Source organism: Tursiops truncatus, chromosome 6, assembly GCF_011762595.2.
Source record: "Tursiops truncatus isolate mTurTru1 chromosome 6, mTurTru1.mat.Y, whole genome shotgun sequence".
NCBI lineage: Eukaryota > Metazoa > Chordata > Mammalia > Artiodactyla > Delphinidae > Tursiops > Tursiops truncatus.
The window spans coordinates 2,341,206-2,365,677 of record NC_047039.1 but is presented as its reverse complement, the minus strand read 5'-3'; the positions used below and the strand labels follow the sequence as shown (position 1 = coordinate 2,365,677).

The following is a 24,472-nucleotide window of genomic DNA, read 5'->3' as shown; positions in this document are numbered from 1 at the left end:
GCCAAGATGGACACCAGCATCGTTGCTTCCCGGAGGGGGAAGCTCTGGCAGCTGGTCGCCCTGCACTCTGTGGAAGAACTCGGAGCTTGAACCAACCACCCGAATTCTCAGCCTGCCTTCCGGTCCCTGTGATCCAAACACACAAGTAAGAGAGGCTCACCTAACCGGAACTGCGCGCGTCACCCGTCATGGTTGTCCCTGAAGCACACGAGCAGCAAGCAGTGAAGACGACTGCTCAGGGTGAAAGGCGCCTTTAGGGGTCAGTGGGGCTGGGCCGAAAACTGTCCAGGGCACTGGCTTCAGGGGCCGTTTCTCCTTCCTGACCCCTCAGGCCCTCCTTCCTTCCCCTGTACCTCCCCACCTTCCCTACAAGGCTGGGCTAGCTCTCGCCAGTCCTACAGTCTCCTTGGAGGAAGACTTTCTCATCCAGCAGCGCTCATTCTTCATCCTTTGACACAATGTGATACAGAGCTTCCCAGTGAGCGAGTGCAACCCCGTGAGCGAGTGCAACCTCGCTTTCGTAGAGCAACCCGAGAGGCGGAAGGGGACGGCCCGAGGACCTCACTCGACCTCCTACCACCCTGTGTCTCAGAACAACATTTGCGGAGTGAGCTGCTGTGTGTGAACGCAAGAACACGTTCACACGAGAGTGCAGTGCTCGTCAACGTATTTTTTTGGTGTCTACCTCCCCCATTTACTTGGAGAGTCATTTTGCCAAATAAGAAATCGTATAGGCATTTTGAGAAGCACAGTGAACTTCCATCACCTGATGTTTATCTGGATCTTCTGAAACAGTTGCTGAAAAAGCACATCACATGTTGATATGAAACTGTTTACAGGGAAATGTATGCAAAAGAGAAAGCAATGTCTAAAACATATTTTTACTGTTCCCAGTGACTGTGAAAAAAAAATCCGGAAAGTGGGGGAAGAAAAGCAACAGCGGTTTGGACAATCAACAGCTGTGTGACCAAATTAACAACTTCCTTTTGAAATGATGACTCCAGCACCTTGAGCAGTATGGACTCCTTGATAAGCTCCAGGAAATACTTTATACTTCAGTAATAATGAGTGATTTCAAAGATAGTAGAGTATAAGATTTACTACAGTCTAGGGAAAATATTTTGGGGAAAAAGAGCAACTATGCTCAAAAATAGTATAAAGATTACAGCTCTTGAGAAAACAACACAGTAGAGTTTTTTAAAGCTCAACTGCAAGGCAATGCAGTAGGTGGTTCAACTCTTACTAAAAAGCTTTCAAAGTCAACGAAAACCCAGAGCCCACAAGCCTATAATGAAGCACCCCAGGGCTCCTATAACCAGGACACCAACCTCTTGCTTTCCAAGTCAGTGTTCTCACCTAGGAACACACTGGGTGTGCAGTTATTACACCATTTCAAGCATGCAGGCTACTGGACCGCACCAGCTGTCAGACTGCTATGATTCACGGGTTTCACAGCCACAGAAAACAGAGCTGTGTGATTGTCGACCACCTACCCCGAACTCTTCACCCAGAGCACCAAGTGTTCACACAGCCAAAAAGACGGTTAGGATGCTGGCGTGCTTGATTATTCGCTGTGCGTGCCTAGTTTCTTAGTAATGGATGTGGTGTGGGCACCCGGCAACCCAGCCCCGTCCTTATTCAAAACACAAAAACTAGAATTAGTGTCAGATCAATCTTATTTTATATAAAATAAATAGAAGAAATAAAAAACATAGCTTAGAGATTAGCTGGAAAATGTGTTGATTATATATTGATTATATACCTCTTGCCTATTTGTGATACCCACTGTTAAGGAGGGACTAACCACGTGACTTCCTCTCTCTTCAGGTCGGACTCCGGACTCTTCCAATCGCTCCAAGGCACGGGGACCCCTACTCTCACCCGCAACAACGCAAACCCACGTGAACAGACCAGGGAAAAAATAAAATTCACTCAAACCTCTCATCACTAAGTCAAAGTCCCCCAGCTCTTGAAACAAAGAGTCCTCTTCCGTTGGGGATGGAGGAAGACCGCACGAAGCGGCTACCTCTGCACTGTGAGCTCAGAAACATCCCCTACCCCACTCCTCGATGACCCCGGCCAGTTCTTCCTCAGACAGTAGTACTGCGACGGGACCCCTCATAACACCAACCAAGAAAATGTCCTCCACGGCAGAGCTGGGCAGTTTCCGAGGCTCTTGGGACCGCTGCTGAGCCTGGGGGGCGGGGCGTCGGGGGCGGCATCCCGAGGGCAGGTCACCCGGGAACCGAGCCTTCCCGCCTCCCAGGCGAGGGTCTGTCCACTCGGCCCCTCCCTGGGGCCGCAGGGCACACGCAGCTCGGGCTGGCTCGGCTCCCGGGGACCGGGGTCGGATGAGCTCCGCGCGCAGGGAGCCCCGGGCCGCCGTACTCCACGCCCCGGAGCCCCGCACGCTCGCCGCCCCGAAGGGAAACCAGACCCGGGCGGCGGGACCGCAGCCGCGGGGGGCGCTGCCCGAGGGCCGCCGGCTCCGCGCCCCGCGCGCAGGCCACCCGGCCTCGCCGCTCCCCCAGGCCGGCGCCCACCCCCCACTCCGTGCGCGGAGAGCACCAGCGCCCCGCAGAGAAGAGGGTGTGGGGGTGCGGGGCTCAGGAGGGACGGACCCCCTCACCACACCCCGCCGGCGACAGGAGGAGATCACCGCCCGCCCCCTCCCCGCCAGCTCTGCCGGCCGTGGTCTGGGGCAGCCTAGCCTCTCCGGCCCCCGCACGGTCCGAGGCGCCCAAGCCCCTCTGGAGCCAAGCTCTCTGCGCCGCTCTCCGACCGCAGGGCAGGGAGGGCTCCGCCAGGGGCCGCGGCGGGGCGGGAACGCGGGGCTGCTGCCCGCCGGCCCCCTTTTCCTCCCCTACCCCACCCCCACGCCGCCCTACCTGCCGTCAGGCCGTGCCCCGCCGCTCCGGGACCCCCAGTGTGCCGGGAGGACCCGCCGTGGACCGCGCGCCAGACTGGGCGCCTCTGCGACTCTGGAGGCCTGACGCCCCGCCCGCGCGCCGGGGCAATAAGAGTCCACGGGGCCTCGAGGGCGGGGAGGGGGCGGGGCAGCCTGGGCCGAGTTGGGGGGAGGGGAGAGGAGGGGGGGCGAGAGGAGGGGAGAAGGGGGAGGGGAGGGGGGAAGGGAGAAGCGGGCTGTCCGGCAGGTTGGCCGCGCGCCCGTCCCCAGTCCCCACCTCCCGGGTAGCAGCCCCCGCCCCGGGCAGCACCTGGACGAACGGGCTTTCCCAGAACTTCCAGGAGGGATGGATAACGGGAAAGAGTTTAGCTTTTTTTCTAGGCCAGTAGGGATGTTGGCTGCATGTCGGATGATTTGCCCCAGGTTTTGGGTTTTCTCGTTTCTGGACTAAGAAGGAAAGTCCAGGACCTCTGCTCCAGGGCAGCATTCCAGCGGGATGGAGTGAAACCCGGCGGAGGCGGGGGCGGCCCGGGAAGAAGGGGCTGCGGGCGTCGGCCTGGGCCGGTGGATCGGAGCCCAGCTCCTGCGCGCCATCAGGTACCATCAGAAAGACTGTGCAGCACTTAAATCCCAAAGCATACTGATCGTGTGGAACGCTTCTTTCTTTTTTAAGGAAGAGAGAGGATAATTTCTAGATTTCCATGAACAGTTTACTCTGTTCCGCTTATCAATGAGTAACTGAATTGCGGGGCCCTGAGGGTAAGAAGTGCAAGGCGTTCTGGTTTAGCAACGGTGCCTATCTTGTGCTCTTCTGCCGTCAACTTCTAGAGGCCCTGAGTCACTCGGAAGTTTCTATAGAACTGTTTTAAAGGAGGAAATGGACTCATTAATTCCACAATTAATTTCTTACGTAAAGTGTGTGACTTCCTGTGGGCTTAACCTTAAGTCCAGGTCGGCGACTTCTCCTTTCACTAACCCAGCTCAGGACGCCCCTGGCTCCGCACATCCCCTACAGTTGGGTTAGCAGTTATTTCTGGCCTGTTCCTCCTACACCGCGTACTCCTTGACCATCAAGTCCGTATCTCCTCTACACACCACGAACTGTCACGAACATGAATGGATGAACGCTAATAGATCGCATATACTGAACACCCATGGTTGTGTCCAGCCCTTTCTGTAAAACGGTCACCAAGAAAACGCCAGTAGATGTCATCTAGGTTTGAATGCCAGTGGCCACAGTAACTAGTCTAGTAATTCTATCCCTGTCTTCAGTATTAATATCGAACAATAGGGTTTCTGGGTTCACAGCCCTGAGACAGAGACTCTACGTCTCTCTCTCTCCCAGAAATAGTGTTAATGATTTTTAGATTAAAAATGATGTCTGTAAAATACTCAAAACAGTAAACCCAGAGAGGATGGTTCCCTGTGATTCAACCCTCAGAGATAAACACTGTTAACAGCCTGCAGTATCCTCTTCCAGACTTTTCTGTTTGTGCATTTCAACACGTATTCAACACACAGATTAGATCATCATTTCCATATGATTCTGTAAACTACTTCTTTTTTAACCTACAATATACCATAGTCATCTTTCCAGGTCTACTACAAGGCATTATTCTCTTTTCAATTTCTGCAAGGAACAAGGGTAAAAAGCTCAGTACATCACTGTTTAACTTTGCTTTTCTTTCAAGTTTTGGTGTGCTCACTCCCGGGCAAATGGCCATTAGGGCTGCAGGAATGACATCAGTGGTGCACTGCAGGGTTTTCCAGAAGGCTGCACTTGACATGCTGAAGTGGGAGTTAGGACTTAGTGGTCTGTGCCATTAACTGTGGAAGTCTGTAGTTTTAAAAAATTTTCATAGCAAGGGGATTCATCTGATGAATTTTAAAGCTACAGTTCTTAAGTGTTGTGAGTTTATGATTTAGGAGTCCGTTCTCAACGTAAGCGCAGAAAGAATTAAATGGACAAGGCTGAGTGACCAGCACCACAAGCTTGGGAGAGTGTGTAGGAGGAAATAGACCCAGAGGGTTGGTGAACTACCAGGAAACATCCAATTCCTCTCCTCTCCAGAGGCAGCAAGGAAGGATGACCCAGAGATCCGCCATCACTGCCTTACTGTTACCTATTATAGGAGCCCAGAAATGTGAAGCAGTTTCTCACAGGTCAGATCCGGGAGGATTTCAGAACTGGTGCAAAACACTAAGTCTTTTAATGCTTTCAACTTTTAAAGATTTTAAGCGTGCAGTGGGGGAGGCGTGGGTACATCTTATATATCACTTTGGCAAGTCCAAGATTTGTGACAACTGTTATCAGTACTGATAGGAATCCTGCCAAGCTTGAAAAGAACATGCATCCCCTTGTGTGCTCCGAGGATGCTGAGCAGCAACCTTCTCCTTAGATTTTCTCCTCTCGCTCCCTGAGCTAAAACTTAGAGCTCTGTGGCTTTAGGGCAACAGGAAGGGGTGGAGAACACACCTGCATCCACTCATACCCCCCAGGGGCTGCGCTCCGGGACTCCCACTGGCCCCCGGGAGCATCTGGCAGAACCTCCTCTAAGGTTCCTGTCTCCAGGGTCACTTTTGCACACTTGGGCTCCAACACCTGTGGCTTCAAACGTGCACATTTAATCTGAGATGAAGTAGTTTGCTCAACTGTCTAACTGTTTGGGGAGGAGCGTGGAATGGGTGAAGTTAATCCTTCAAATCACTCCTTGTTTCTCCTTCTCACATTCTCAGGAAAAGAATGAAGCTCAGGGTGGTTAAAAACTAAAACGGCAGCAAAAGCTCAAAACAAATGGTATTCACTGAACAGACAAGGGAAGCCAGCCACAGAGACCCGACGGCTGGCAGGGAGCACACGGCCCCTACCTCAAACATGCTCGGCATCGGTGATACTTTATAAAGTGGATACGATGAGCAAATCAAATCCATGCCTTCTCACCAAATGCCCACTAGAAAAACTACACCACAAGTCACAGCGCCCAGCCACGCTGTTCTAACACGTAAAGCCAAAATCTACATTTTCCTTCCTTTTATTTACAGGTATTAGTATATCTTCAGGCATTTTGCTTAAAGTAATATTTTAATGAAAAGTACCAAAACCTTGAGATTTTCTCAGAAGATTCTTGGCCAGTGGGCTGGCACGTATTTCCGCCGAGGGATTGATGGTGAATATAACAGATGTTCTGATAGCAATTCAGCATAAGGGTCTATTTCCACTCACTTCCGGTGCTTTGATATTATTTTTAAAAACCTGTGGATTTAGCTCTTGCTGTATTTTTAAAAGGTACAAGATCTTGTCTCAGTGGTCCATTTCTTCAGTTGTAGAGATTACTTTTGCAAGGAATCCCAACCCCATTCAGCAAACAAGAACAGACTAGGAAAATGGTAGAGCAGTTACTGACCTTACCTGACACTGGTTCCAACTAATATTATTTTTCAGAAAATGTTTCTGAGAGGAGAAGGCTTAAGATCACCTTTCATTCTATTCACGTTTAAAATGAGCACCTTCAAGAAGCCTTGGACCACTTTGAATCTGCACTCTTTGTAATTAATTGCAGCATTTTTAAAGAAACATATCTGTTTCCGTATCAACAATTACCAAATTATTTTAACGAAAGTGCGAAGTCTTTAAAAACGTGGGTCTTCTCAGGAGGCTCAGCCCCGTGCACTATCTGACCATGAATGTGGACTCCTGGGGGAGAAGGAAAGGGCAAACCTCCGAGGACAATTCATACTTTCAACATAAAAACAGAGTGTGTATCCCACTGGCCAAGATAACTTTCTGGCTCTTTGGTTTGTACATAACTTTTTATTAAGGGCAGGGAGAAAGGCCAAGGGGAAAACAAAGGGGATTGTTTGTACTTGTGTAAAAGTGACTAGAGCCCAGTGGACGTAAAATACTAAGTGAGAGGGAACATGGTCCCCAGAAGGGCTGCAGTCATGGAGGTTAAAGAAAGATCGTGAAGTTGTAAACAAAAGAACAGATTGAGTTTGCCAGAGCAAACTAGGCCTTGAACCTGCAAAGGACTCCAGGGGAATCACGGATTCAGACCAGCGGGGGCCTGAGAAAGGGTGCCCGAAAGGGCTGGGCTCTGGAGACAAGATGGGCCGGGTCCACCCAAGGCTGCTGCCATGACCTTGAACTCACAGAGCTCCTGTGTTCTCATCTGTAAAGTGGAGGAAAGGCATTTCCCTTGGCCTGCCTAAAAGAAGATAAATGAGATGCTGCCTGGGCAACCGTAACACAGTGCTCAGCACATGGTGGGTGGCCTTGGTTTTCTTGCCCCTTTAATGTGTATGTTTATATCTTTACAGTATCTAAGGAATTTTTTTTTTTTTTTTTTTTTTACAAAACACAGTACTTAGGAGCAGAGTAAAAAGTAATAATCTGACATGATGCTGGTCATTTCACACACATTCTCCCATTTTATATGCCTGTACAACCCATGGGAGGTATGGCTGTTACCATCACGCCCCCTTCATGGAGGGCAGTGACCACAGAGAGGTTAGTAACCTGCCCAAGGACACAGAGCAGGTCAGGGGAGAAGCAAGAGCATGAACTGTTGGGTCCAGAACCCAAACTCCAGGGATTCTTAACTCTGGAGTGAAAAGTACATACACATGGAAAGTCCCTCAACAACCTCGGGACACTACGATCCCCATTAGTGAATCGTTCTCACCAAGTTGCATTGTGCACAAGAACGTCTGCTTGACTTGAAATAGTTCAGGCAGCTCTAAACATGTCCTGCTTCACCCACAGAAGAATCTGACTCATTACCGAGTATCCTCTTCCAAATCAAATGAGTTATGCTGGCTCCGATGGAATCACCACAGATTCCACACGGATTACTGCAAAGGCAGAGTGAAAAGTAGGCCTTCGCCTTTTTCTGTGACTCTCCCGAGTGAATGATGAAATACTGCTGTGAGCTGGCTTGTTAGTGTGACTCTATCCTGCGTAAGAACCACCTTCGGCTGAGTCCTACAAATGTAGTCACTGATAACAGACACATAGGCCATAATGTCACATTTTATATGAATCGCAGTGGCAGTTCATGAAGTTACGGGTGAGATTTCTCTTAATGCTGTTACCTCTGGTGACACCCTAACAAGGAATCTTGTGTTGCTTTTCGCGCAGCTTCCTTTGGATGCTTCGAAAACCTGCGGACCAGCCGTCATTCAACGGTTGCTCCCAGAAATACAGGATGTCAAACAACCTGGTGACGGATCTGCTGTGGGTGATGCCATGGAGACCAAGGAGCCCAACAGGGTGTAGCCGGGGCCACGTGTACAGCGAGGAAAAGAGGGCTGTTTCCCACTCCTGAAACCCTCACTCTACCGCATCTGTCACTTCCTCAACTGGAGTATCCATCCATTCCCTTGAATTAATAAGCTCATCTTCTGGCTCCAATGAATGGGATTATGTTATCTGAAGTGCTTAATTTTCTTCCTTCGGGAAGTACACAGGAATTTGCTTGGGTGCTGCAGGGAAAGGCTTTCTAGCAGAGATTTCCACCTACTAAGAGGATCGTTGAGATTATTTTATGGCACAGATCTCTGACACAAAAAATGTGCAAACCTAGACTCTGGTACTGAAAAGGACGGAAGAGAGAGCGACAAGGGTAAGTCAAATATTCCAATTAAAGTCTCTCTAAGAATAGAAATTTAATAGATCCATTTTATACTGGAAAATCCCCTGACTGTATACCCTAAGACACATACAGCAAATATCTGGTAACATCGGGAATTTAAGACATTAATTTATCTGTATATAGTTTATGTGATTCATCGTTAAAACAATTGACTTAATGTTGATACTGCCTGTTACGGGCCCCTGATACAACGAAGTACTAGATTTCAAGAGAAAAAAAATCAAGACTTTTCCCTAAGATTCCATTAGGTATAAGGAATATTCCCATTGTTCCAAAGAATTGAGATCACGGTTCTTATATCAGTGTACCATCTTTTTCGCTTTGCTGATAGTAACCTTAGAAAGAGTGAACTGATTTTGAGGTAATCTGGTCACATAATGGGATGATATCGTATCTTCAAAGAACGATTCAAAGAACCGAGTGGCCCAGCAGTGTTTCCAGATGGACTTTTTTTTTTTTAATAATATGCAATGAATTGTGATGAAATGTGGCACATGAAGCATCCAAAGAGAGAAGCCTGTGCTGACGGAAATTGCAGTTTAGGGCACCCGTTTTAAAGTTGTACACAGTGCTCTGTGTGAAACAGATAACCAACGAGGACCTACCGTACAGCACAGGGAACTCTGCTCAATACTCTCTAATAACCTAAATGGGAAAAGATTTTGAAAAAGAATAGATACACGTATGTGTATAACTGAATTATTTTGCTGTACGCCTGAAACTAACACCGTGTTGTTAATCAACCAGACTCCAATATAAAATAAAAATTTTTTTAAAAAGATTAAAGGGTTTCCCTGGTGGCGCAGTGGTGGAGAGTCCGCCTGCCGATTCAGGGGACACGGGTTCGTGCCCCGGTCTGGGAAGATCCCACATGCCGCGGAGCGGCTGGGCCCGTGAGCCATGGCCGCTGAGCCTGCGCGTCTGGAGCCTGTGCTCTGCAACGGGAGAGGCCGCAACAGTGAGAGGCCTGCGTACCGCCAAAAAAAAAAAAAAAAAAACATTAAAGAGAAAGAAAAGCCTCAGTTTTCTCATCTATAAAATGAAGACACTATTATCTTCCTTGCATGATTGATGCAAAGATTAAATGAGTGTAAGTAAACACGTAAAAACAAACAAACAAAAAAGTTGTAATTTCGGAGCAAAGTTGACAAAGTGAGATTTGGAAAGTAAAGTTTTCAATGCAAGAAAAGCAGAAAGACAGCATCCACCATAAAGACTAACTTCAGCCCTACCTCCTTCAGACCAAGCCTCTGCAGAGCACGACCTCAATATTAAAAAGCCTCACTGGAGATGGATGTATTAGCGACCGGTCTAGACACATCTCAGCCACTGTCGCTCTCAGGTCCTGAGCCGACAGGCGGCAGTGTTAGATTCCACCTTCCCTCGTGCGCGGCGGGCAGAAGCCTGGCCCAACTTTGGTGCCACTGTGCCCTTGTGACACCCTACAAAGCCTCTGTCCCAGCAGTGGATGGACTGGCCGGACAGAAGTTCTCCTCTCAGATCGGCTCCATTTCAGAGCTCAGAGGCGCATCGCAGGGGGATTCATTTGGGATTCAGTGCCCTGCCTCGGGGTCAGCATGCCACGGCCCAGCGAGCAGCCCAGCGGGGCGTGCTGGCCGGGCCAGGAGGTGGTACTTACGGAGAAAGGGATCACCCAGTCCTCAACCCCCCTGTTGCTCGGAGAGAAGCATCTAGAAAAACAGAAGTGGAAGGGAGCTAGTTCTGGGTTACAAGGAGGGCAGCTGTGGTCAGGACGGTCATTGTCTGTAATCTTGGGCAGGGCCAGCTCATCCGACAGTGGGTGCCGGGGCTCAGGCCCACACACTTGTGGCAGCCCACAAAATTTTTTTTAAATTTTAGATAATTTTAAACTCGGAAGAAAAAAAATGAACATAAATGACCGTCGTCGTGATGACTATATAACAATGAATCCAGCCTGGATTCCATCCATCTTTATGCCAATGCTGTTATCAAATATAATTCTAATTTTTTTTAATGGAGAAAGGGACCCACGAAGGCAGAAGAGTCTGGGGCCCACGAAAGTCCCAGCGTAGCCCTAACTGTCGATCGTCTGCGCCCTGCACACTTTCATTGGTTGTAAAGCACGTCTGCCCCCTCGCCTCCTTTCAGGGCTTTACTGCGTGTGAACCTAAGGCAGCAGGCGTCGCACGTTTTTAAAAGAAGAAAACAGGTCCTATGTTCTCAGGCTCCTTACCATCTAAGCGGGCGGACAGAGTCAGCTGTTAACAACTGGTGCTTTGCAGCCGCTCATTCATGTGAACGTTTCTCCCACTGAGAGTGAGTTACTGGCGTGTAGGTGAGGCCCAATCGTCAGTTCACTGGGACACCTTTAAAGGCTTAACTGAAAGCTTGATGCATTTAGAAGCTGGACCTCCTCGGGTCTTGTCTGGAGAAGGAGGGAGGGCCAGGTTGAGGGTGGCGGGTGTGCCCCAGACCCCTGCGTGGCCCCCGATTCCATGTCTCCTGGAAGCCCTACCCATCCTGGGTCGGTCCACCTCATCTGCAGATGTTCTGCTTTTCACTTTTAAATCCCTCAAGAGTCCCTTTTCAATTTCAACTTGTTCGTGGTGTTAAGAGAGCACTTCCGCTACCAAAACACCACCTCTATTCGGTAAAACAATTCCAAGCTTGGTCCCTTGTCACAATGTACCTATTCAGATGACTGATTTATTTTATCTTTTCCAGCTTTACTAAAGTATAATTGACAAATAAAAAATTTTACTTGCTTAAGGGGTACAATGTGATGTAACTTTGTGTAATGATGACCATGATCAAGCTAATTAACACATTCATCACCTCGTGTGTGCGTTTGCACGCATGCGCGTGCAAAATATACGTACACCAGGCTTTAAATATAACAAAAGATCTCATCCAGTCCTAAGTCCTCTTGGAAATGAGGTCTTTAGGGAAAAAGTCCCTTAGTTTCCTGGTCTCCTTGTCTGCTCAGTGGAGGGGTTGGATGGTGTGATCCCTAAGGGCTGTCTTCAGCGGGATGGTCCTGGGGTCAGGCCCAAGGTCAACCCACTCTGGCCTGGGTGTAGGTGGGACTTTTGTAGCAACTCTTCCAGGGGGTGTTGGGATATTTTAGAGAGCAAGGGTCTTCAGTGACAATCCACTGAGAAGTGACAAAAAAAGACTAAAACCTCTCCTTATGTTTATCTGATCCTTTAAATATTTGCATCTTTGTGTATATTTTTAATATATGCAACATAATACACATATGTGTTTTGCATATACAGGTATGTGTACATATACCTATATATGTATATATATGCACAGCCAAACCTCAGAGATACTGTGGCTTCCAGACCTCAGCAATAAAGTGAATATTGCAGTAAAGCGAGTGACAGGAACCTTTTGGTTCCCCAGTGCATATACCAGTTATGTTTACACTATACTGCGGTCTGTCCAGCGTGCAATAGCATTGTGCCTCGCAAACAATGTTCCTACCTTAATTTAAGAATACTTCATTGTTAAAAAGGCTAACCATCACCAGACAGCGCAGGGCTGCCACAAACCCTCAGTGTGTAAAAAAACAGCCTACCTGTGAAGCACGGTAAAGCAGAGCACAATAAAATGAGGTCTGTCTGCACATACGAAGTATTTTACGAAAGGGGATGAACGACCCAAAAAACTTAGTATCCCGTGGTCTGACGGTACAGCATACACAAAGTATTTTACGAAAGGGGATGAACGACCCAAAAAACTTAGTATCCCGTGGTTTGATGGTACAAAGAAATATGGAAGCGATGCAATCCACCAGGTGACACGTGGCAGAGGGCTGGCTTGGAGCACCCATCTCTAGGGTCAGGTTAGAGCTTCAAACGTGCAAATTTAATTTGAGACGAAGGACTGGGGTCGGTCTTCCACTAGTCTGGGGAGGGGGATGAAATGAGTACAGAGACTTCCTTCAAACTATTCCTTCAGATGGAGATTCCACTAAATACCCCAGATAGCCGAAGACGTGAGAAGGTCACAAACCTGCCCCGCCTGGACCCCTGCCCCGTCCTCCAAGTTACCGAGTTGATTCTTATGGGCGCAGCTCTGGATGACCTATGTTTGGAACTTGGAGGCTGTGGATAAGCAGAGCATCTGACCTGCCAAACCTCTGTCCCTACTGATGCGGAAGGACCCAGAAGCCAAGAAAATACAGACATGTATTACTCCACAATTTTCACTGAGACCCTCACTTCGTACGTAAGTGTGGCATTATCAGATTCCTTACTGATAACATATACAACACTTCAAAATTTACATGTCTGTCTCCCGAATTTTTACCGGTGCAGGTACATTTTGGAGCTGCTTCTGTAACTATCATTCTCCTATTCAAACAGAGATTGCCGCTTGGATACCTGGCTTCATCTTCTCAGTGAAAGTGGACCTTCCTTCTCATACCTTCAGACACGTTCAAGAGAAGCATCAGCTACTTGTGATACTTAGGTGTACCCTCCAAAGCTTCCATTCACACCTACTGAAGGAACGCATGTTCACGTTTAGGGGCTCGTGCTCTGGGCCTGAATCCCGATATTGTCACTTGCCAGGATGTCTCTGGGCAGGTTGTGTAACCTCTCTGAGCCTCAGTTTCCCTCTGAGAAATGGGAACAGCAGTGCTGCCCACAACACGGGGCACAGTGAGGATTCACGGAGATGCCCAGGGTCACTAGGCACAGCGCACAGGACCCAGCTGCCAACATGGTTAGCGATTCCCGTTGTCACTGCTCAGACACATGGCCACGTGCGGCCACCGAGGAGCTTATATTCTAAATGAGTAACTGGACGAAGCAAACCGCTAAGGCATTGCCTCAGCTGAGTCAAGAACATGGATTAAAGCTCCTTTAAACTCATAATCTATCAAAACAAGACTGATGGCAGTGCTCTCTGGGTCTCCACAGGAGGGGGCAAGTAGGGGAGGGCAGCAAGTGGAGCCCTGATAGAAAAACCTCCTTTAGGGACCTAAAGACAACATTCAACCCAGGTGCTGGCTACAGCGCGAACCCACTGTGAGATCTCGCACAATTCACGTCAAGTCCTGTGTCTCAGTGTTCTACACCTGCACCAGAGGGGGCTGGAGGAGATTACATCTACCCTCTACAACTATTAAATAACTATTGTAAGTCATCATAGGAAATTCCGTTAAGATAGATTTCTTTCTTTGCTCCTCCGCTTTTTGATACCAGGGCATGTAAACGATTTGTGCATTGTTCTAAGTCTGCATTAGCTTTTCCCCGTAAGTAGAATAATTCAAATGAGCTGACTTATGCGAAGTGCTTTCTCATCATTCCGAAGTCCTTGGAATTCCTTTCAGTAGTGGAGGGACCATCCAGGCTGAAGCACCGACTGGAAGATTGGATGAACTGCTCTGGCTGCGAGCAGAGGTTTGCTACCCAATGCCGGTCAGCGCTTTGAGATCACCCTGTGCGGTCATCCTGTATCCTCTCCTCTTTAAACTGGGAGGGCTGCTGGCGAGGCTGGGGAACCCTGGACGGACCCCCAGGTCTGGTCACCCCACATTAACCAGATCACAGAGACATGCCCAGAAGTCTCTGCAGTTACATTTCCTTTGTTTTTCTCACAGACAACTACAGCTAGCTTTGTTTTTGTTTTTACAAATAACTGACATATTATTAGTAAGTAGAAATCACTGTTCTCAAAATCACAAAGGCTGTTACAAGATCGTTAAGGACACACACAGAACTTTGTGAGCTTATCTGCTGTGCAGATAAAGTCTGAAATTTCAGTTCTTTCTTACCCTGGAAACTCTTTTTTTTTTTTAATGTAATCGGTGTTTATTATGAAAAAGTACAACTCATAAAGGCAAGAAAAATGTATCCATGTTCATAATGCACTAACACTAATATTTTCTCCACGTTCGTTTCCTGTTTCCCGTCTTCGAAGCATAGCTGCGTGGATAGTGCGTCATTTTATAAACTTTTCAGCGTCATTACATTACTTCTCATAAACGTACTTGCCTTCATGGTCTGACTCACAACTAGTTTTAGTGGCTGCATAATATTCTATTCTTTGAGACAAGGGAATTAACATTCCACGTTCTTTGGCTCTAGTTTGCTTCTTTCTTCTGAAATCGTAAAAAAAAAAAAAAAAAGCTATTACAGGAGACTTTTTCAGGTTTATATGTTTATTCCTCTTTTGAATTATTTCCTCAGGGAACATACCGAAAAGTATGATCTTGAGATCAAATGCTGTTTGTATAACTCTTGACATTTATTTGCTTTTTTTTTTTTTTAAATTCACTCCTTTGTTAGTGATGGTAAACATGTTCTCACAAGGCTGTCATCTTCCTGAACAGGGAAGGCTCATCGAGTAGGGTTCGTTCCTGAGTGTGGAGCGGCTATTTCTGAGACCAGAACGTGCCCCTGAGCCCAGCCTGATGCAGCGCTCTTGTGCGCTGGGGGGTTCCCGCCCTTTGCCCTGTGGCCAGCTCTCTCCTCAGACTCTCCCTTCCCACGAGGCAGTGTTCTGGAAGTTTCAAAACCCAGTGTGGGCTGTCCAGTTGTGTATTTGGGGTGGGAGTGGAAGGGGGGGCTCCTTCCCTTGCCTACCTTCAAGTTACCAACAGTCAAGTTACGGAGGATTTTAAAAATTCATCCAGGATGAATGCCCTATATCTGTTCCCCGCTTTGGATATAAATATAGTGACCGCTTGGTGAACAGAAATCATTCTCCGTGTTGGTTCTGTGGCACAAAAAGGTGTTTCTCAATCTGTTTAGGATTATCCTGAAATTCCTCTTCCAAAGCTCCGCCCTCTTCCACCCACACTACAAAAAGGTGTCAAAATCAATGTTCATTCACATTACTAAGTAACAAAGATCATTTAACACTTTGGAGGGTCTGGGAGATGAGGCTGAGAGGATCACATGAGGCTCCGATGCTTTCTCTGCATAATTTCCTTCTTTGACACCTTCACTACCTACCAACAAACACACCTGGATCAAACGTTTCCCTCATTTGTGAAGAGGTTCGCTTTTTCTCAAAGGACACAACTAACGCCGTGTTCAGGGTGCGTCTGAAAATGGGAGTCGGGATATCTTTGTGACGTCTTGGAAACTTTCATCTTCAGCTAAAAGTTTCATGAACTATACATAAAAGGAGTGCCACGGTGCTTCTAACGTACAGCTCGTGTTTTTTCCCCAAGTTTAACAAGGGAATGCTTATTATTTCAGCTGCTCAAAGCGTTTCTAAACGTCTCTCCCTCGCTGGTCTACAAGAGGGGAGAGATGTAATGTGTACTTCTCAGCCCTGCTGAAAGACCAGAGATCCTGTTTTCCCTCTGTATTCTGTGTAAGCAAGTGCCGCCAGAATCCTCTGACAGTTTTCTTTGCTTATTTTTCCTCTCCCAGATTGCCTCGGATCTCCGCTCGCTTCTATTCTGAAATCCTGCAGAGCCAATTTCCTTATTTGGTTGCTAGAGCTGCTCTTTGTCTGGGTCAAACATTGTGCTAAGCTTGCAGCCTTCCTTCAACCCCGCCCCGCCCACTGCTCCCCCTACACACACACACACACACACACACACACACACACACACACACACACACACACACACACACACACACACACACACACACACACACACACACACACACACACACACACACACACACACACACACACACACACACTCCCTCTCTCTCTCTCCCCACGCCTCGCTCCCCCCGCTCCCAAGCAGGTCACTGACTCAGCCTCCTTTGCCTTTACTCTCCAAGCATCCAGCACTTATGCCCATTTAAGGAGCGCCTTTTGGAAATCATAAGGGGCCGGAGAGCTTGCAGCTGTTTGGAAAGTTTGCTCTGTTGCATACACTCCAAGTCACCTCAAAGCCTGTATTTCACACGCATGCCCTCCTCGTGGGGCCGGGCATCTTTCTGGAAAGAACAAAAAGCCCAGAACACTCCTGGTCGCCTGATTTGTGGTCACTTGATTCCTCAGTGTCCTGGCTCCTAATCTGACTGAGGGGCGGAGTGGTTTTGTTTTGTCCTCCCCTTCCCCAGTCTGGGGTGCCCGCGGGACACTCCCGTCTCAGGTTTGAAGGAACGTAGTACCCAGGCCCAGCTGGACAGGCCGGGTCCTTCAGTGGAGGGCACGGGCTCCCAAGCATCTGCCGTCTCGAGGGCAGAAGGGTATTTTCTGCTTTCTGTCCTCAGACGCGTGTGGGGAAAGCACAGCTCTCTGCATTCCCTATTTAAGAAAGGAGCTGCCAGGGCCCATCCCATAAAACACAGCCGTGTTTCTTCACATGTAAACAAGGGAGAAATTCCTCGGGCAAGCACACAGCCTTTTGGTCCCTGGAACAAAGCGGATGGTGGTATTTATTATGTCAAATAAACACATCATCCACGCTCCAAAAGGAAACCTGAAACAATCAGCTGAACAAAGCAGTTTTCAAGGTTTTAATCCGTTTGCAATTAGCTCTTGTCTAACTCCACAGAGAAATTCAGACTGAGCTATTTTCCCAGACAGAGGAGGCTGAATGATTCAAGTCTGTTCCCAAGACTTGCTCTGAAAAGGAATCAGAGCTCGTTTCCCAAGGTAAGTAATATAAACATACAGGATATCCTATCACTTGATATTATTCCTCATCTAGCACCAAAAATAGTCTGTACTTTCCTTTGTCCATTGTGCTAATGATCGAAGCCCCGTTTTCGTCAGGCGTCGGACTCGGTGCTGTCACCAGGCTTCACAGTGGCCACGCTGACCACCACAAGGGGCAGACCAAACCCCACAGAAAGCACATTGTCTCCTGGCCCCTCACCATTCAGTCTGCTTATTCTGTTCACCATGGTGACCAGTGTGGAAACAGCATTCAGCTTAACAGAATTCCCAAAGTGTATTACCCTCTTTTGTTCAGGACCGTCTCTGACCGGCTGGGATGAATTCTTGTTGGTACAAGTCCTAATCCTCCTAGGAGGTGGACAGGGTACGGATTATAAATATACTTTCAATGACCTCCACTGGTTGTAACCTCAAGGAATCAGACGGGCCTTGAATACGGCTGGTGGGTTCAAACTTGTCCAGGGTTTAGAGCACAAGAAGTCGCGACACTGTTCTACTTAATTCTATCGCTGAAACGCCACGATGCTACTAGAAGAAAACGATCTGTACACCTGCGATTGTGAAGCCGTCGCAAGCACATGTCCAAGAAAAAGAAATCTGTGAAAGCCTGTTGCTGAGCTTTTAAAATTCATGTTTACATTGCTGCATCCTTCTCATTATCAAGAAGAAAGGCGGTAGCAATCACTAAGAGATGAAAAAGTTCATTGTTTCATGGGAGGAAAATTTTAAACTGAGAATATTGTACCGTGATTTGGGAAACACCATCCCTGTTCACTTTCAGCCCAGTGTTCTGGGAAGCATCGTGGAGAAACAAGGGCATCAAGACACTAGCCCCATATGTGTGATACCGCTTAAATGCGGACTCTAAAAAAAAAAAAAAAAGATACAAATGAACTTATTTACAAAGCAGAAACAGATTCACAGACTTAGAGAAAGAACTTACGGTTGCGGGGGTGCGGGGGGGGCAGGGGAGGGAGAGTTAGGGAATGACGTGTACACACTGCTCTATTTAAAATAGATAACCAACAAGGACCTACTGTATAGCACAGGGAACCCTGCTCAGTATTATGCAACAACCTAAATGGGAAAAGAATTTTAAAAAAAAGAATAGATACATGTATATGTATAACTGAATCACTCTGCTGTACACCTGAAACTAACACAACATTGTTAATCAACTATACTCCGATATAAAATAAAAAGTTAAAAAAAAAAAAGAAAGAAAGTAGCCCAAGACTGGGCGTCCAGACCTGTTTTTGCGCCAGTTTTGCTGCAAAGCGGCTGTGTCACTTTTAAGTAAGTCATTTCATCCCTACGACCCTTATTTTCCACATCTCTGAAATGCGGACACCATTTGAAATCAGAATTCCCAGTGTGGTGAGGTTTCCACATTCCCCCAAAGCCCAGCAGAAATGGTATATTTGCTCAAGACAGACCTTATAGGCTATTGCGTAATTGATTTCCACCCCCAGTGACCCTGCTCTGCTGGTAAATAAGTGGAGGAATCTGAAATATGAGTTCTCAGTGAAAAAAATCAGAACAATTAGATTAACATAATTCCAAATAATTTCCCCAAGCCTAAACTGCTAAACAAGACTTAGAAGCAGAAAGGTGATTGGCTCTTAAGCTTTTATCTGTGGTTCCCAAATTTAGCCAGAAATTTAGGCTGACTTATACTCATCCTGCCTCTAAGTGTTCCTGGGATCAGGAAGTTTCTGAGGCTGGTTTACAGCTTCTCAAAACTGCGGGCAAAACCTATTAGTGACAGATTCTAAGTACATTTTTTGGTTGTTGCTTCATCCCACACTCTCCCGACTGAATCAGGAGTTCACTGGAGCTGGTTCTTTCTAGGCCGCGGGCCTGAGCCTCCCGACCCCTCCTGTCACACCGTGTCCGGGACACCGTGTCCGGGACACCTGAGGGATGCTGCGGGTCCCACAGTAAGGTGGAGCTCCGAGATGGGGAGAAAACTGCTGATGTGCACAGTACGTGATCCTAACAATAGCTTTAAGAAACGGAGAGAACGATCTGGGTTTTGTACTGGGGTGTCAAAATGTGATACAATCAGGTTTACCAGTTAAAATAATCCTGACTATGCTTTAGTTTCCTCATTCTAAGTAGATGGTAACTGCCTTGTTCTGAAGCAGGGGAGGTTTCTCAAAAGAAGCCCTGCTTTTATGTCCCTGTACCTGGGAAAGTGCTGGGAGCACGAAGCAGTAAGAAGGGCACTGACTGGGAAGCGAGAGGACAATTAAATTCTGTGATTCTGGTAAAACTGATAATATTTTCATATCACCTCCTTCCACAGGCGTGGACCTTTACTTAGAGTTACCCTGAGAAAAAACAATGCATCATTTGGACCTTCAAACAGGAGTCAGGAAATAGATTCCAATTCCCTTTTCTTTTTTTCAAAATGATTACCTTTTTCAAAAGAAAAGAAACCCACACTAAGAGCTCCGGGGCCAACGAGGCCTTCCGCACCAGCATTCCAAGCCCGGATTTGCTTCTGGGGAGGTTCCTCCCTGCCAGGCCCTGCATTCTTTCCGAGGGCCTGGCATTCAGGCTGGCGAGACGATGGGGGGCTGGGAGTCGGGGCCATTTTCAGGGTTTGCTCTAATTTCCACGCCCATCTTTATACTGCAGGGTCTGATGGGGAAGAAGGAAAATGCTTGCCAGATGTTTCCCCACATTTGTTTCGAAAGCAAAAAGGAACCCCGACACGCTCTTCATGACAACACTGCAAGCGAACGAGTGTAACAGAAGGGAGACACCCATCCCGGAGGCCGGCTGCGGCTGCACGCTGCTCCCAGCATAGCGTCTTCACGATAAAGCTGCTCTCAGGAGGAGTCCCCCCCAGGGATGGAAAATCTTCGCACAGCAGCAGGCAGCAGAGAGCCTGCAGCCTCAATGGTGACCAGGAGCGTCTGGACACATCCTCTCCCCTGCTGGCCGTGAGCCAGCCCGCCACCCTGGATGCGCGCTCGCTGGAAGCCCTGCCCGGCTCTCTGTCCCCCAGACTGTGGTCCCCATCCCTCGAGGCGGCTCAGCTCTCCACACTGCAGGCTCAGGGAGCGACCGCGGAGGCCCACGGGAAACACTGCCACGTGCGCTGTGCCCGACAAGCCCATGTCAGCTGTCAACCTTCACGGCGGGGATGCCTAGTGAGGCCTGGGCCCCCCCAGCAATGCCTGTCCTGACACGTTTCCACGGACGGGAGGTCTGGACCAGAGGGTGGGGAGCAACCCTTGTTTGGCTGGTACCGAGCTTCGGGTCCCAGGCTGAGGTTCGTTTCTCTGAACCCAGGTCCCTTCTTTGTCTCCACAATCGAAGACGAAGACGGGTTCTATAAGGTCAGGGCTGGTGTGTGTCTCACCCAACATCAGAACACCTCTCACCGCAGCTCCTCCCTCCTCCGACAGAAAGATTTTGCTTTTCCGCACTCGGCTGTCCTCCTTCGAACCTCTGACCTTTTCTAGCTCCACAGTACCCACCAGTAGAGCTCCCAGAGCGGATCCGGTGGGACCGTCACCTCCCTTCTCTATTTCTCTCGGGTTTTCATGCCGCTGTTTCACACCCCGACTCTGAGCTGGACAGAACCTTCTCCCCTTAGAGCCTTCTTCATCTTCTGGGTTTCCTGTTTCTCTTCAGTTCAGCAGACATTTTTTTCTTTATTTTTTGAAGTATAGTTGCTTTACAATGTTGTGTGTGTCAGTTTCTGCTGTACAGTTATACACGTAACTGTGGCTCAGTTATACACACACATACATGCTTTTTCATAGTCTTTTCCATTATGGTTTATCCCAGGATATTGAATACAGTTCCCTGTGCTCTACAGGAGGACCTTGTTGTTTATCCATCCTATATGTACTAGTTTGCAACTGCTAACCCCAAACTCCGGGTCCATCCCTCCCCCACCCCCTCCCCCTTGGCAACCACAAGTCTATTCTCCACGTCTGTGAGTCTGTTTCTGTTTTGTAAATAAGTTCATTTGTATCATTTTTTCATTAGATTCCACATATGCGTGATTTCATATGATGTTTGTCTTTCTCTGTCTGACTTACTTCACTACGTATGATCATCTCCAGGTCCATCCGTGTTGTTGCAAATGGCATTAGTTCATTCTCTTTTTATTTACGGCTGAGTAATATTTCATTGTATACATGGACCACATCATCTTTATCCATTCATCTGTTGATGGGCATTTAGGGTTGCTTCCATGTCTTGGCTATTGTAAATAGAGCTGCAGTGAACACTGGGGTGTATGTATCTTTTAAAATTACAGCTTTCAGTCTTTTCCAGATATATGCCCAGGAGTGGGATTGCTGGATCATACGAGCTCTATTTTTGGTGTTTTGAGAAGACATAACATTTTTTGAATATCCATTAGTTAAAAAAGACTTCTCCATATACTGATGACAGAAGAGGACCAAGGTATTTACCTTCCCCTCCAAGCAGAGGCAGCCACAATTCCATAAAACAGACACGGCTGCAACTGCAGGGAAGGGATCCGCGTGGAGCCCGTGTGGGGCTGTGGGACCCGGGGAGGTGGGGCAGGAGACCCGAGAGGCACCTGCAGCACGTGCTGGGCGGCCACGTGACTTTCCATATTCACGGAGTCCCAGATCTGGGTGTGTCTGTCTCTTTCCATTGCTCTTACTTTTGGGGGAGGGAGACAGAGCTGGTTCCTTACAAGGGTCCCTGCAATAAAGGTTGCTGCCCTTTCCCAATCTGCTCCAGCCCCCAGCTCTCTCCCCGTCTCTCACCACCTCTCCGTCCCGAGACGTCTGTGGTCTGACCTGTGGTCGCTCAGCCTTCCCGTCCTCCACCTCTGACTTGGGAGGGGAAGTGCTTCCATCCGCCTGAAATACTACCCAAGCCCAACGTGTGTTCAAGACTCCGCTCCTTCCAGGCTCCTCCCAGGCCCACAGCCCACGGCCGTACTTTTGCTCTCCTGAACTTCCAACCCCCAAATCTCCTCCTCTGGTCAACGGGCCCCGGACAAACGCCTTTTGTCCTCAGACCACCTTCCAGTGACCTTCCCCCACCACTGAGGTGGCATTTTCCCCGTTCCATCACCAAATGCTGCAGGAGCTGAGCCTCCAGCCTCACTGTCTTCGTGTTCTCCTCTTCTCTTCCCTTCCCACCCTCCCCAGTCTTGCTTCGTCCCCTTGCACTGTGCTCACACCAGCCTGAGCAGGCCCTTAGTGGTCACTGGAGCACCAAACCCCAGAGCCTCTTTCTAACACTGCTCAGTCCCCAGCCCCCTGGGCCCAGCCCTGGCCTCCCCGGAGGCTGGTGGACCACACTGCTCTTCCGGGTCTCTCCCACTGCCCTGGCCACTCCTGCTTGGTTTTGTCCACTAACAGCCCTTGTTCCTGCGTCTGACCCTAACCTGTAGGCACTTCTCAAGTGTCTGTCTCCTGTCTTCTCGTCTACCGGCTACCCCTGGGGTATTTCTCACACCCCATGTGTGCAGGGGGAGACTAGAATGCATCTCTTCTCAGTTCCAGAAACTTCTTTCCAACCCCCTATTATGACACACTGACCAGCACCTGGAGCACAAGCCCCAAATGGAACTTATCCTTCCCTGGATTCCACTCCAAGCGCCCTGGTTCACATTTCCATCACTTGCCCTTGGTACTATTACAGCTGCTTCCTAACTTTTCCCTCCAACACCCCCTCTATGTAGCTAGTTTCCTAAAACACAAATCTTATTCTAGAACTTCTGTTTCATGTAAGAGGGCTGGCTAGGTATCTCGATCCTTCAGTGAAAACAATTAAAAAATGATGAATTATAAACATCATTTTCTAACACACTGAAACACTGTCAAGAGTTAAGGATTTATAAAGGTGGGACCACAGAGTGGAGAGCAGAGCTCTGAAAGCTGCTTCACCCTGAGGGAACTTTCCAGAAGCTAGAGAATGAGCTTCAGTTTTCATGGCCTCATAAAAACGAGAGACAGAAGAAGAAACCCCACGCTGGCTTAAGGTGAGGAGATCATAGACCCTTCCCTGGAAAGCTGAGACCCCTCCCCCTAAGGCCCCCAGTGTGGACCAGACATTAAAGCCGTCCACCCATGTGTGCTGCTGGGTCCTTGCAAAGGAAGTTACCTTGGTTTCAGGAGAGCAGGGGAGAAAATCAGTCCAGAGAAGGTGAAACCACAACTGACCTTTTGTGCAGATTTACAACCCAGATTGCCACCATCAGGATGATTAAAAAAAAGGAAAACAAAATAACCCCCAGGCCTTGAATGCAGTTTAAAACAGCCCCAGAATGGTGATTTCTTTAGACACCTGGCGGAGCAGACCCTCTCTGGAAGAAGCCACCTTCATCCCAGGCCTCCAGGAATTCTCAGGAACAAACTTCCAAGGAATACCAGTGGTTTACAGTAAAAAAAAAAAAAAAAAAAAAGTAAGCAAGTAAATAAAATCGCATAGGACGCATGGAAACAAGGTATCATGAGCAAGAAGCAGCAGAAATAACAGAAGAAACAGACCTATAGACCCTTCCAATACTGGACGTATTAGATACAGGGTATATAAAAATAATATCATGTTTAAAGAAATGAGGCACATTTTTAAAAATTTCCTTGTTCAAAGCCCTTAGTTGCTCCCCAGTGCAAATTGTAAAGATAGGCTGAGGATTTTCATCTGGAAACTCATCTGGATGTGTCTCCTCTCATGCACCTACTCAACTTTCAAAGCCCGGCTCAAAATGACACCACCTCCATGAAGTCCACTCAGATCTGCCCAGAAGGAATTGATGTATTTTCTCCTACGTTCTCACGGATGTGCCGCAGTACAGTGTGCGCATGTCACATTACAGAATGCTCTGTTTTCCTCACTGGACTGTAAGCTCTTGAGAATCTAAAGCTTCTCTTCGAAAAAAGACCTCTGAATGTGTCACACACCTGGCCCGGTACTTTCTATACAATCGAAACCAACGAGCGTTTGCTGAATCTGGTTCAATCGAAACATCACTCCCCAGGCTGAACGGTCTCTGTGGCCCTCAGACTCTGAAAGCGCAAAGTAACATTTGGTATTCAAGCTTTTCACTGGCCCCCAAATCTCACTACTGAAGCCTTCAGTCTCCTCACTGCCCCTTGTGAAGTCCTTGCTCACTTTTTTTTTTTTTTTTTCGGTACGCGGGCCTCTCACTGTTGTGGCCTCTCCCGTTGTGGAGCACAGGCTCTGGACGCACAGGCCCAGCGGCCATGGCTCACGGGCCCAGCCGCTCCGCGGCATGTGGGATCTTCCCGGACCAGGACATGGACCCGTGTCCCCTGCATCGGCAGGCGGACTCTCAACCACTGCGCCACCAGGG

At 48.2% G+C, this 24,472-nt stretch overlaps 1 protein-coding gene and 1 long non-coding RNA gene across 11 annotated transcripts in view; one reads left to right on the top strand and one right to left on the bottom strand.

Moving 5' to 3' along the window:
• Positions 1-24,472, bottom strand: part of PALLD (palladin, cytoskeletal associated protein) — a 272,833-nt gene that overhangs the window by 82,861 nt on the left and 165,500 nt on the right. The window contains exon 1 of one of the 10 annotated variants that reach the window (XM_033857513.2): positions 2,889-3,018. The exons of 6 other annotated variants lie outside the window; for them this stretch is intronic. The gene's annotated coding sequence lies outside the window, so the exon portion shown is untranslated. Of the gene's footprint in view, positions 1-1,804; positions 1,933-2,131; positions 2,622-2,888; positions 3,019-24,472 lie in introns of those variants that run through there. 3 more of the 10 variants (XM_033857514.2, XM_073805708.1, XM_073805707.1) reach the window with 3 other exon arrangements.
• On the top strand, positions 7,563-20,848 carry LOC141278931 (uncharacterized). Its single transcript, XR_012332331.1, has 2 exons — positions 7,563-8,529; positions 19,792-20,848. It is a non-coding gene; the product is annotated as an uncharacterized lncRNA (long non-coding RNA).